Source organism: Canis lupus, chromosome 6, assembly GCF_011100685.1.
Source record: "Canis lupus familiaris isolate Mischka breed German Shepherd chromosome 6, alternate assembly UU_Cfam_GSD_1.0, whole genome shotgun sequence".
Lineage (NCBI taxonomy): Eukaryota > Metazoa > Chordata > Mammalia > Carnivora > Canidae > Canis > Canis lupus.
In genome coordinates this window covers 8,677,428-8,691,717 of record NC_049227.1, presented here as the reverse complement: position 1 = coordinate 8,691,717, position 14,290 = coordinate 8,677,428, and positions in this window count along the sequence as shown.

Genomic DNA, 14,290 nt, shown 5'->3' with positions numbered 1-14,290 from the left:
AAGAGAAGACTTAAAAAAAAAAAAACTGTTTAATGCTTAAACCTTTAAAAAAAACTGTAACTGTTTAATGCTTAAACCTTTTTTAAAAACTGTTTAATGCTCTGTATTTGATTGTAAAGTTTTCAATTGTCACTATGGTTAAATAGATAAGTATTCACAGTGACCCATGATCCTATTTGACCAAGTGTTTTTGAAACCTTTTGGTATTTTTGATAAACTTCCCCCAAAACAAATTCTAAATGAAGTATTTTTGACTTCAGGTTAAGTCTGGGGTACTGGAATGTCGCAAAAGATTTGTTTTCTCTCCTTATAGAATTAGAGATTAAACTAATAAGATGTATATGTTAAAAAAAAAGATGTATATGTTAAGTTAAATTACATGGGAGGCATTGTCAAATAAGTAATACTAAGCCTTCCTTATGTTGAATTTGTATAGGAATATGGTATAAGTGTTCTAGAAATTATATGAACTTCCTAAAGTCCAATATGTCCTGGTATAATGTTATCATCATAATTCTAGTTCATTTAAAAATGTTGTGTGCCTGTCTCCAAGGGCAAGGGAAACAAAGGCAAAAATGAACTATTGGGATTTCATCAAGATAAACAGCTTTTGCACAGCAAAGGAAATAGTTGATAAAACCAAAAGGCAATCTACAGAATGGGAGAAGATATTTGCAAATGACACATCAGATAAGGGGCTAGTATCCAAACTCTATAAAGAACTTATCAAACTCAACACCAGAGAACAAATAATCCAATCAAGAAATGGGCAGAGGACATGATCAGACATTTCTCCAAAGAAGACATACAAACGGCCAATAGACACATGAAAAAATGTTCAACATCACTTGGCATCAGGGAAATACAAATCAAAACTACAATGAGATACCACTCACACCAATCAGAATGGCTAAAATTAACAAGTCAGGAAACAACAGATGTTGGCAAGGCTGAGGAGAAAAGGGAACCCTTTTACACTGTTAGTGGGAATGCAAACTGGTACAGCCGCTCTGGAAAACAGTATGGAGGTCCCTCAAAAAGTTGAAAATAGAGCTATCCTACAACCCAGGAACTGCAAAGATACAAATGTAGTGATCTTAAGAGGCACCTGCACCCCAATGTTTATAGCAGCAATGTCCACAATAGCCAGACTATGGAAAGAGCCCAGATGTCCACTGACAGATGAATGGGTAAAGATGTGGTATGTGTATACAATGGACTACTACTCAGCCATCAAAACCAGTGAAGTCTTACCATTTGCAATGACATGGATGGAACTACAGGATATTATGCTGAGTGAAATAAGCTAGTCAGAGAAATGTCTTTGATATATGATCTCACTCATATATGGAATTTAAGAAACAAAACAGGGAAGGAGGGCAAGATGGTGGAAAAGTAGAGTCACCTGTCCCCACCAACTTACCTAGATAACTTTCAAATCATCCTGAAAAGCTATGAATTTGGCCTGAGATTTAAAGAGAGAACAGCTGGAATGCTACAGAGAGAAGAGTTTGCGCTTCTAACAAGTACAACTCATTTTTAGCCACTCTGCACTAAGCAAAATGACTATAAAGAAGAACTCACCACAAAAGAAAGAATCAGAAACAGTCCTCTCTCCCACAGAGTTACAGAATTTGGATTACAATTCAATGTCAGAAAGCCAATTCGGAAGCACAATTATAAAGCTACTGGTGGCTCTGGAAAAAAGCATAAAAGATTCAAGAGACTTCATGACTGCAGAATTTAGATCTAATCAGGCCGAAATTAAAAATCAATTAAATGAGATGCAATCCAAACTGGAGGTCCTAAAGATGAGGGTTAATGAGGTAGAAGAAAGAGTGAGTGACATAGAAGACAAGTTGATGGCAATGAAGGAAGCTGAGGAAAAAAGAGAAAAACAATTAAAAGACCATGAGGAAAAAAAAAAAAAAAAGACCATGAGGAAAGGTTAAGGGAAATCAATGACAGCCTCAGAAGGAAAAATCTACATTTAATTGGGGTTCCAGAGGGCACCGAGAGGGACAGAGGACCAGAAAGTGTATTTGAACAAATCATAGCTGAGAACTTCCCTAACTTGGGGAGGGAAACAGGCATTCAGATCCAGGAGATAGAGAGATCCCCCCTAAAATCAATAAAAACCATTCAACACCCCAACATTTAATAGTGAAACTTGCAAATTCCAAAGATAAAGAGAAAATCCTTAAAGCAGCAAGAGACAAGAGATCCCTAACTTATATGGGGAGAAGTATTAGATTAACAGCAGACCTCTCCACAGAGACCTGGGAGGACAGAAAGGGCTGGCAGGATATATTCAGGGTCCTAAATGAGAAGAACATGCAGCCAAGAATACTCTATCCAACAAGGGTCTCATTCCAGAATAGAAGGAGAGATAAAAAGCTTCCAAGATAGGCAGAAACTGAAAGAATATGTGACCTCCAAACCAGCTCTGCAAGAAATATTAAGGGGGACTCTGTAAAAGAAAGAGGAAGTCCAAAGAAATATCCCACAAAAACAGGGACTGAATAGGTACTATGAAGACACTAAATTCATATCTTTCAATAGTAACTCAACATGAATGGGCTTAATGACCCCATCAGAAGGCGCAGGGTTTCAGACTGGGTAAAAAAGCAAGACCCATCTATTTGCCGTCTACAAGAGCCTCCTTTTAGACCTAAGGACACCTACAGGCCTGAAAATTAAAGGTTGGAGAACAATTTACCATTCAAATGGTCCTCAAAAGAAAGCAGGGGTAGCCATCCTCATATCAGATAAATTAAAGTTTATCCCAAAGACTAGTAAGAGATGAAGAGGGACACTATATCATACTTAAAGGGTCTATCCAACAAGAGGACCTAACAATCATGAATATTTATGCCCCTAATGTGGGAGCTGCCAAGTATATCAACCAATTAATAACCAATGTTAAGACATACTTAGATAATAATACATTTATACTGGGAGACTTCAACACAGTGCTTACTGAAAATGACAGATCTTCTAAGCACACTATCTCCAAAGAAACAAGAGCTTTAAATGATACACTGGACCAGATGGATTTCACAGATATTTACAGAACTTTACATCCAAACACAACTGAATACACATTGTTCTCAAGTACACATGGAACTTTCTCCAGAATAGACCACATACTGGGTCACAAATCAGGTCTAGCCGATACCAAAAGATTGGGATTGTCCCCTGCATATTTTCACACCATAATGCTTTGAAATTAGAACTAAATCACAAGAAGAAATTTGGAAGACATTCAAACACTTGGAGGTTAAAGACCATCCTGCTAAAAGACAAAGGGGTCAACCAGGAAATTAGAGAAGAATTAAAAAGATTCATGGAAACTAATGAGAATGAAGATACAACCATTCAAAATCTTTGGGATGCAGCAAAAGCAGTCCCGAGAGGGAAATACATCACAATACAAGCATCCCTCAAAAAACTGGAAAAAATTCAAATACAAAAGCTAACCTTGCACCTAAAGGAACTGGAGAAAGAACAGCAAATAAAACCTACACCAAAGAGAAGAAGAGAGTTAATAAAGATTCAGGCAGAACTCAATGAAATAGAAACCAGAAGAACTGTGGAACAGATCAACAAAACCAGGAGTTGGTTCTTTGAAAGAATTAATATGATAGATAAACCATTAGCCAGCCTTATTAAAAACAAAAGAGAAAAGATTCTAATTAATAAAATTATGAATAAAAAAGGAGAGATCATCAAGGAAATACAAATAATTTAAAAAACATATTATGAGCAGCTATATGCCAATAAATTAGGCAACCTAGAAGAAATGGACGCATTTCTGGAAAACCACAAACTACCAAAACTGGAACAGGAATAGAAAACCTGAACAGGCCAATAACCAGGGAGGAAACTGAAGCAGTCATCAAAAACCTCCCAAGACACAAAAGTCCAGGGCCAGGTGGCTTCCCAGGGGAATTCTATCAAACATTTAAAGAAGAAACAATGCCTATTCTACTAAAGCTGTTCCAAAAGATAGAAAGGGATGGAATACTTCCAAACTTGTGCTATGAGGCCAGCATCACCTTAATTCCCAAACCAGACAAAGATCCCACCAAAAACGAGAATTATAGACCAATATCCCTGATGAACATGGATGCAAAAATTCTCAACAAGATACTAGCCAATAGGATCCAACAGTACATTAAGAAGATTATTCACCATGACTAAGTGGGATTTATCCCTGGGATACAAGGCTGGTTCAACACTCATAAAACAATCAATGTGATAGATCATATCAACAAGAGAAAAAACAAGAACCATATGATCCAGTCAATAGATGCAGAGAAAGCATTTGACAAAATACAGCATCCATTCCTCATCAAAACTCTTTAGAGTGTAGGGATAGAGGGAACGTTCCTCAGCATCTTAAAAGCCATCTACGAAAAGCCCACAGCAAATATCATTCTCAATGGGGAAACACTGGGAGCCTTTCCCCTAAGATCAGGAACACAATAGAGATGCCCACTCTCACCACTGCTATTCAACATAGTACTAGAAGTCCTAGCCTCAGCAATCAGGCAACGAAAAGAAATAAAAGGCATTCAAATTGGGAAAGAAGAAGTCAAACTCTCCCTCTTTGCAGATGACATGATACTGTATGTAGAAAACCCAAAAGACTCCACCCCAAGATTGCTAGAACTCATACAGCAGTTCAGCAGTGTGGCAGGATACAAAATCAATGCCCAGAAATCAGTGGCATTTCTATACAGTAACAATGAGACTGAAAAGAGAAATTAAGGAGTCAATCCCACTGACAATTGCACCCAAAAGCATACGATACCTAGGAATAAACCTAATCAAAAAGGTAAAGGATCTATACCCTAAAAACTACATAACACTTCTGAAAGAAATTGAGGAAGACACAAAGAGATGGAAAAATATTCCATGCTCATAGATTGGAAGAATTAATATTGTGAAAATGTCAATGCCATCCATGGCAATTTACACATTTAATGCAATCCCTATCAAAATACCATGGACTTTCTCCAGAGATTTGGAACAAATAACCTTAAGATTTGTGTGGAATCAGAAAAGACCCCGAATAGCCAGGGGAATTTTAAAGAAGAAAACCATAGCTGGGGGCATCACAATGCCAGATTTCAGGTTGTACTACAAAGCTGTGGTAATCAAGACAGTGTGGTGCTGGCACAAAAACAGACACATAGATCAATGGAACAGAATAGAGAACCCAGAAATGGGCCCTCAACTTTATGATCAACTAATATTCAATAAAGCAGGAAAGACTATCCACTGAAAAAAGGACAGTCTCTTCAATAAGTGGTGCTGGGAAAATTGGACAGCCATGTGCAGAAGAATGAAACTAGACCATTCTCTTATACCATACACAAAGATAAACTCAAAATGGATGAAAGATCTAAATGTGAGACAAGATTCCATCAAAATCCTAGAGAGGAACACAGGCAACACCCTTTTTGAACTTGGCCACAGTAACTTCTTGCAAGATACATCCATGAAGGCAAGGGAAACAAAAGCAAAAATGAATTATTGGGACTTAATCAAGATAAAAAGTTTCTGCACAGCAAAATAAACAGTCAACAAAACTAAAAGACAACCTACAAAATGGGAGAAGATATTTGCAAATGACGTATCAGATAAAGGGCTAGTTTCCAAGATCTATAAAGAACTTATTAAACTCAACAGCAAAGAAATAAACAATCCAATCATGAAATGGGTAAAAGACATGAGCAGAAATCTCACAGAGGAAGACATAGACATGGCCAACACGCACATGAGAAAATGCTCTGCATCACTTGCCATCAGGGAAATACAAATCAAAACCACAATGAGATCCCACCTCACACCAGTGAGAATGGGGAAAATTAACAAGGCAGGAAACCACAAATGTTGGAGAGGATGCGGAGAAAGGGGAACCCTCTTGCACTGTTGGTGGGAATGTGAACTGGTGCAGCCACTCTGGAAAACTGTGTGGAGGTTCCTCAAAGAGTTAGAAATAGACCTGCCCTACGACCCAGCAATTGCACTGCTGGGGATTTACCCCAAAGATACAGATGCAATGAAACGCCGGGACACCTGCACCCCAATGTTTCTAGCAGCAATGGCCACGATAGCCAAACTGTGGAAGGAGCCTCGGTGTCGATCGAGAGATGAATGGATAAAGAAGATGTGGTTTATGTATACAATGGAATATTACTCAGCCATTAGAAACGACAAATACCCACCATTTGCTTCAACGTGGATGGAACTGGAGGGTATTATGCTGAGTGGAGTAAGTCAGTCGGAGAAGGACAAACATTATATGGTTTCATTCATTCGGGGAATATAAAAAATAGTGAAAGGGATTATAGGTGATAGGAGAGAAAATGAGTGGATAAAATCAGAGAGGGAGACAGAACATGAGAGACTCCTAACTCTGGGAAACGAACAAGGGGTAGTGGAAGGGTGGTGGGCGAGGGGATGGGGTAACTGGGTGACAGACACTGAGGAGGGCATGTAATGTTATGAACACTGGGTGTTATATAAGACTAATAAATCACTGACCTTTACCTCTGAAATCAATAATACATTATATGTTCATTAATTGAATTTAAATAAAATTTAGAAAACAAATAAAATGTTGTGTGCCACAAAAATAACCAAATTTCCTTGTCAATTCCACTATAACAAGCTCTCATCAGATCTTTAGTAGTAGGTATTTTTTGTCTTTTGTCATTTAGAGATAGTTATTGTTTTACTCAGGTGCTTTTGCAACAATGTTCCTCCTAAAGTGCGTCATGTACAAGGAGAGTCATAAAAAGGACAAGTTTATGTCCTTAAGTCTATGTCCTTAGTCTTAAGTACAAGTTTATGATAACTTTAAGATAATAAAACTGAACTGGATAAGAATAGCTACTGGAAAAAATTGGATTCAAGCAAAACATTAATCGCATGGAACTGAATGAACTAAGGAGGATAACTGTATGACTTTTTGTTTGAAACGTCTTGTTTTTGGATGTTGTGTAACAAAGATGAAATATTTGCCTTCTTTCCCTGTTCAATTCCTCCAGAATTCAGAATATCTTGAGTATTCTTTTCATAGCAATTTAATTAGTTATTTGCATAAGTTCAATAAAAACTTGTTCTCCTTGAAACAGGACACAACTGGAGACATTGGCTATATTGCCAAGACTTTGACTGGAATGTGTTATTGGAGAGAGATGTGTATAGACTCATATATGACCAGATAGCTTTCAGGAACTGCTTGGAAAGATCAGCCTAGTATCTTGCTTATAGGGTTCCCAGTGACCTTACCAGGTGAGTAAAGAAAGTCACTCCCTAGCAGGTCCACAAATAACTCAGGATATTTGGGGGGACCTCAAGAAGAGTGGAATTCACCCAAACTATAGTATTACAGGTAAAATCTAATAGTGGTCCTTGGCTTAGCTTCCTGTCCTCAGAGGCTTTTAAGAGTTTGATCTGAGATATGACAATTTCCTGCAAAGTATTCTTAAAGAGTTTATATGGTCAATCACTACTCTTGCTACACTTAGGTAAATAAACAATCAGGCCAAGTTTAATGCAAACAAGCTAGCTTTGCTGTGATTATCTGTGGTAAAACAAAGAATGGGGCTAATTATAGAAAGAAAAATTATGCTTGCACTTTTGTAGAGTGTAGATTTTAATCTTGTTGTCTTTGAGGTTTTGTAATATACCTGTAAACTGGACTGGATTCTGAATTCTTCTGGTTCTCAAACATCTTGCTGTGACTCTCCAAACTAATATTTCCAGTTTTTCCTCACCCTTCTGATTTGGGATCAATTAAAAGAAGGGCTGTCCTTGAATCTCCTTGAAAGGGACTAGAGGAGGTCTTCCTCACTGCCCAGATGGCAGCCAGGCTTTAGGGACCCAAGGTTTGGCTACACATCTCACAGCCAAAGAAGGCTCCTCCTGACACCTGGTCCTATACAGATGCTGGAGAGCCTCTGAATCAAATGACTAGGAAGAGAAGTAGCTGACATCAATGTGGAGTTTCCATCAAAGATGCCAGATCAAGACTTGTTACTTTAACTAAACATAAAACCCTTTCATCTTTTCTTTCTTTCCTTTACTCTGCATTGGCCTGATAACTATGTAGTAGTTATCAAACTAGATCCCAGACAAATAAAATTTATCTGTTAGTTAGCTTTTTCTTTTTTTTTTTTTTAAATTTTTATTTATTTATGATAGTCACAGAGAGAGAGAGAGAGAGAGAGAGGCAGAGACATAGGCAGAGGGAGAAGCAGGCTCCATGCACTGCGAGCCCGATGTGGGACTCGATCCCGGGTCTCCAGGATCGCGCCCTGGGCCAAAGGCAGGCGCCAAACCGCTGCGCCACCCAGGGATCCCAGCTTATTCTTTTAAGATTTTATTTATTTATTCATGAGAGACACAGAGGGGGTGCGGGGCAGAGACACAGGCAGAGGGAGAAGCAGGCTCCATGCAGGGAGCCTGATGTGAGACTCAATCCTGGGTCCCAGGATTACGCCCTGGGCCAAAGGCAGGCGCTAAACCGCTGAGACACCCAGGGATCCCCTGTTAGTTAGCTTTTGCTCTTAAAGTTATTCACCATAACCAGAAACCACAGTCACCATCATGCAGAGCCATTGGAATCTGCCAAAATTCCTTTGTAACTTAGTGCACCATCAATGTCTGTGAATGCCCCATATGTGCTCTCAAATATAGATAGTTTCTACTTCTTGGCATAAAGATAATCTCAAATACATTAATATGTATAACAAATTGTCACCGGATCATGTTTAACAATGGTTTATTCAAACATTCCATTTCAGGTTTAGGCTAAAGATAGGTATTTTCTTAGGAGAAAGATATGAAAGAGGAACTGAGAACTCAAAAACCAAAAAGACTTTAAGGCAGAAAGCATTATAATATAAAGTCTTAGTTGATGTTAGCATGTGATATTATCATAACAATGGTAAAAATGATCATTTGACTGGAAATATATAATAATTCTAAATGAGTATAGATTTAATATAGCTTAAAATATAAATCAACTGACAGAAATATGAAAAGGAATGGACAGTTTCATAGCCTTAGTGAGATATTTATAAGAGCATGTGTTGGTGATTAATATCTCAGACAGATAAAAACCATTGCATGAAGAATATAGAGGAGTTGAACAGGACGGTTATAAGCTTGTTGTAATGGACATAAAATAAAGTTCTGGTCCCAGAAATTTAAAGAACATACATACAGTTTTCTCAAGCACACATGAGGCATTTATAAAACCTATGAGACACTAGCACATCCTTGCAAATATCAGAGAGAGGCAAGAATGAAAGCAGGAGGCTAGTGAGGAGGTTATTGCAGCAATTCAGGCAGGAAGTAGGGAGAAGAGGCTGGATTCAGGGTAAACTTTGAAGGTAAAGCTGACAAGTTTGCTAATGGACTGGATGCACAATGCAACAGAAAATGAAGAATCAAGATGGTGACTATAGTTAACAATACTGTGTCATATATTTGAAAGTGGCTAAGAGAATAAATCTGGAAAGTTCTTATCACAAGAAAAAAATTGTAGCTATGTAAAGTGATGGACATTAACTAAGCCTATTGTGATAATCATTTCACAATATATACATGTATCAAATCATTATGTTGTACATTATCAGAAATAAGACCCAGGCCCAAAATGAAGTCTAAGCCCCATGGCACCAAATCAAGACTTAATTATTAAACAGTTTTGGCTGTCACAGAAATGGGACCTTAAACCAGTCATTCAGGAATCACCTGATCAGCACCAAGTAACCTTGAAATAGTCAACCACGTTTTTAAAAAGATTTTATTTATTTATTCATGAAAGTCAGAGAGAGGAACAGAGACATAGGCAGAGGGAGAAGCAGGCTCCCCGTAGGGAGCCCAATGTGGGATTTGATCCCAGGACCCCAGATCACTACCTGAGCCAAATGTAGTTGCTTAACCACTGAGCCACCCAGGTGTCCCAGTCAACCTACTTTTTTGCCCTAATATAACTTCCTTGTTCCCACCCTCTTCTGGCTATAAAAATCCTTCATTTTGTTTTATACGCTAGACTGGATGCTGCCCAATGCATAAGTCATAGAACAAAGTCAATAAAATCCTTGAAATCTACTCAGTTGAATTCTTTTTTTGAGGGGAGGGGCAGAGGGAGAAGGAGAGAGAGAATCTTAATGAGGTTCTAGACCCAGCATGGCGCACTCAGGGGGCTCAAATCACGACTTTATGATTGTGACCTGAACCAAAGTCAGACACTTAACCAATTGAGCCACCCAGGCACCCCTCAATTTTGTTTTTTAGCAACACCTAAAATTAATACAATGTTCTATCTCAATTGTATCTCAATTAAAAAATAAAAAGAATAAGAAAAGGAAAGGAAAAAGGAATCAAAGATGATTGCAAGGTGCTTGGCCTCAACAACTAGAAGACAGAATTCTATTACAGAGATGGAGATGCCTGGGATGGAGGCAGCAGGCTGGGATGGGGGAGCATGTCAAGAACTGAGTCTTTGACTTACAAGTGGAATGTCCAGGGGAGCAATCAGGCATGAGTCTGGAAGTGAGGAGAAAGGGTGGGTCTAGGGATGAGATTTGGAAATCACCATCCTATCAAGGATATAAGATCATTTGGAGCCATGGAACTGGGTGAAATTACCTCGGGAAGGAGTGTGGACAGAGCAGAGGTCTCAATGCACTCTGATGGTTAGGATCCAGAAAGATAGGAGAACCCAGGAAAGACGTAGGCAGGGAGATAGGAAGAGAACCGGGAGAGCTAAGAGACCAAGCTGCCAAGAGGAAAGAGTTCCAGGGAGAGGTTGATCTCCTCTGCCAAATCCTCCTCCAAATGAGAGGAGCACCACTAAGGTGCAGGTCGACTTGGTGACCTTGGCCAGAACAGCTTCCAGGGGGTGTTGGGAACAAAAGCCTGATTGTAGTCAGTTCAAGAGAAAAAGGAAAACAAAGCAGAGAATGATAGGGCATGTGAGGTCAGGCAGAGGACTGTTTTTCTTTTGTTTTAAGACAGGAAATATGCTAAAGAAGGATCTAGGAAAAAAAAATAAAGAAGGATCTAGGGGAGAGAGGAATAGGTGATTTTGCAGGACAGAAGCAAATATAGAAGAAAAGTCCTTGAGTAGGTGGTAGGGAGTGAACCCCAGCAGGGGAGGGCTGAGCCAAAGGAAAAATCAGTAATTCTGATTTAGTCCTTACTTAAAAATTGGATATTGGGATCCCTGGGTGGCTCAGCGGTTTGGCGCCTGCTTTTGGCCCAGGGCCTGATCCTGGAGACCTAGGATTGAGTCCCACTTATGGAGCCTGCTTCTCCCTCTGCCTGTCTCTCTGCCTCTCTCTGTGTCTCTCATGAATAAATAAAATCTTTATTAAAAATTTTTTAGGGATCCCTGGGTGGCGCAGCGGTTTGGCGCCTGCCTTTGGCCCGGGGCTGATCCTGGAGACCCGGGATCGAATCCCACATCGGGCTCCCGGTGCATGGAGCCTGCTTCTCCCTCTGCCTGTGTCTCTGCCTCTCTGTCTCTCTCTGTGTGACTATCATGAATAAATAAATAAAATCTTTAAAAAAAAAAAAAAATTTTTAAAAAATAAAAATTGGATATTTTGCTCATTATGGATTTTTTGCATTGATTTTTTTAAAGATTTTATTTATTCATGAGAGACACAGAGAGAGGCAGATACATAGGCAGAGGGAGAAGCAGGCTCCATGCAGGGACCCCAATGTGGGACTCTATCCCAGAACCCCGGCATCACGACCTGAGCCATAGGCAGATGCTCAACCACTGAGCTACTCAAGTGCCCCTGACTTTTATTTTAAATATTGCATTAAAATATCATTTATGTCTATTACTGTGGAGTTGTTTTGGTGCTCTTTTAGATTTTGCACCTGAAGCCCTGTAGAGGGGAATCTTTGGGAGAGATTCCTAGGGATTCCTCCCTAGTACAAGAGGGAAGTGGAGTGGGGGCGGGTGTATCTGAATAGAGGGCACAGGGCCTCTTATGATTGGCAGGAGCAGCCTGCAGGCTGACAGGCATCCCCCAAATCCCAGAAACAACGATAGGTGGTTTGTGTGGGCTGCTTGGTGATGGATCACAACACAGACTAGACAGCTAGATTCAGCGGGGACGGAGCTCCCTCTGGTGGGCCTGGGTGGCAATGACAGCTCAGAGCAGATGGTGCTGGTGGGTCTGGGGTGTGCAGGGGCAAGGCTAACCGGGAAGCGGGCAGAGAAAGAGAAGCTCTGGAGCAGACCAGAGTGGTCAGAGAAGAAGGCTAGGCCCGTGTTAAAGGAGTGCATTTTGAAAAGGGAGTGATCCATGGTGTCAAATGTCGCGGGGGACACATTTAATGCTGGCCAGGTTATTTGTACAGGTGCTACAAAGGGTGTAAATCAACACACATAAACCTCTTAAGGCATACAATATTTTCCAAACTAAGATGAAAAAATTACCTTCTATGTGGAAATGTTCCAAAGGAGTTAATGCTTGAATTTTTATTTTTATATTTTTAAAAGATTTTATTTATTTAGGGACGCCTGGGTGGCTCAGTGGTTGAGCACTGGCTCCCTCTAGGGAGTGTGATGTGGGACTCAATCCCCGGACCCTGGATCACGCCCTGAGCCACCCAGGCGTCCCAAGGCTTGGATTTTTAAAAGCCTCTATTACTGTTCTTCTATCCTGAGTGTAGAACCAAGGCCAAGAAACGCCTTTCATGAAATTTCACCTGCTGTGCCTATAAGTCAATTGAAATCTTATCTCAGGGATATTCCTGACCTTTTTAAGTTTCTAACTATTAAGAAGTGACCTTCCTTACCACTGTGAGGCTGAGACCTTAAAAAATAATAAACAAAATGTCAGAAAGTTTAGGGGGTGTAAAAGGTAAAAAGAAAAGAAAAAGAAGGGATTGCTGAAGGTACATTTGTGATGACAGTTGCCCCTCAAAAAGATACTTGTCTTTTTGAAGAGGAGGAGGAAGAAGAAGAAGAAGAAGAAGAAGAAGAAGAAGAAGAAGAAGAAGAAGAAGCAGCAGCTAGTGTCAACCCTGAGTTGCAAGGCAGGTTTTTCTGTCACTGGGCATCTGATCATGGGGTCTTTGGCATTGGGCCACAAGGGCTGACCAGGGACAGGATGGATTTTTGAGTGACTTGAAGTGAACCAACTCTGGTTCCTATAACCCTGACTGAATTCCAGCTTCATGCCGACAACAAATATCAGGACTGAGTTTGCCAGCTCTACTATCTAGAAGGTGAGCTGGAAGTCGGACACCAGTCTCATGGTGACAGCCAGAGGAGGGAATGATTTCTTTGCAGCAGGAGCTATGTCTCAGTCATGCTTCTCATCAGATGTGAACACATCCAGCCTGATGGGTTTATGATAGTCACAGGCCTAAGCAGACATCAAACCCACATTGTCTGCTCTGCTGGATGGCAGAAGCACCAAAACCAGGACTGCAGGCAGGGTCTAGCACTATAATTTTGCTTTTAAGTGAATGTTACACAATAATTTCATTTTAAACTGTTTAACGGCATCACTACCTTTAGAATTTAATGTTTCTTTTTTTAAAAAAAAGATTTTATTTATTTATTTGAGAGAGTGAATGCGCCAGAGAGAGCATGAGCAGGGAAGAGAGACAGAGGGGGAGAGAGAAGCAGACTCTCTGCTGAGGAGGGAGCCCAACTCAGGGCTCCATCCGAGGACCCTGGGATCATGACCTGAGCTAAAGGCAGATGCTTAGCTGATTGAACCACCCAGGCACCACTTTAATGGTTCTTTTTAATGATACTTGTCTGGGATCTAAGTATTGCTGAGGATCCCGTGATACCAGCATGTTGGTTTCCTCCAGGAAACTGAGGCAGCCCAGCACAATATAAAAATGGAGGGAGACATAAGGATAGCTGAACCCCAAACATGCTCCCCAGCCTACACTCTGGGAATTTGGCAGAAGGTGGAAGCCTTACGGGGTCTAGGTACGTGAGCACAACCTCTGCCCAAATCACTGACTGACCGGCAACTAAGCTCTGCAGACACCAGGAGATCTCAAAGTTAGACTAGAATAAATGAGAACAGAAGAACCAGAGTAGAGATACCAATGACCACACACATCTGGGAGTCCAGTTTATGTCTTATGTTAAGTTGCTAAGCAACAGCAGCATCAGCAACAACCCTCAGCATCAAATGCTCCAAGATGCACAAAGAAATAGGAAAGTGTGACCCATACTCAGGAGAAAAGAGTAGGCAACAGAAACCAATTCTGCGTG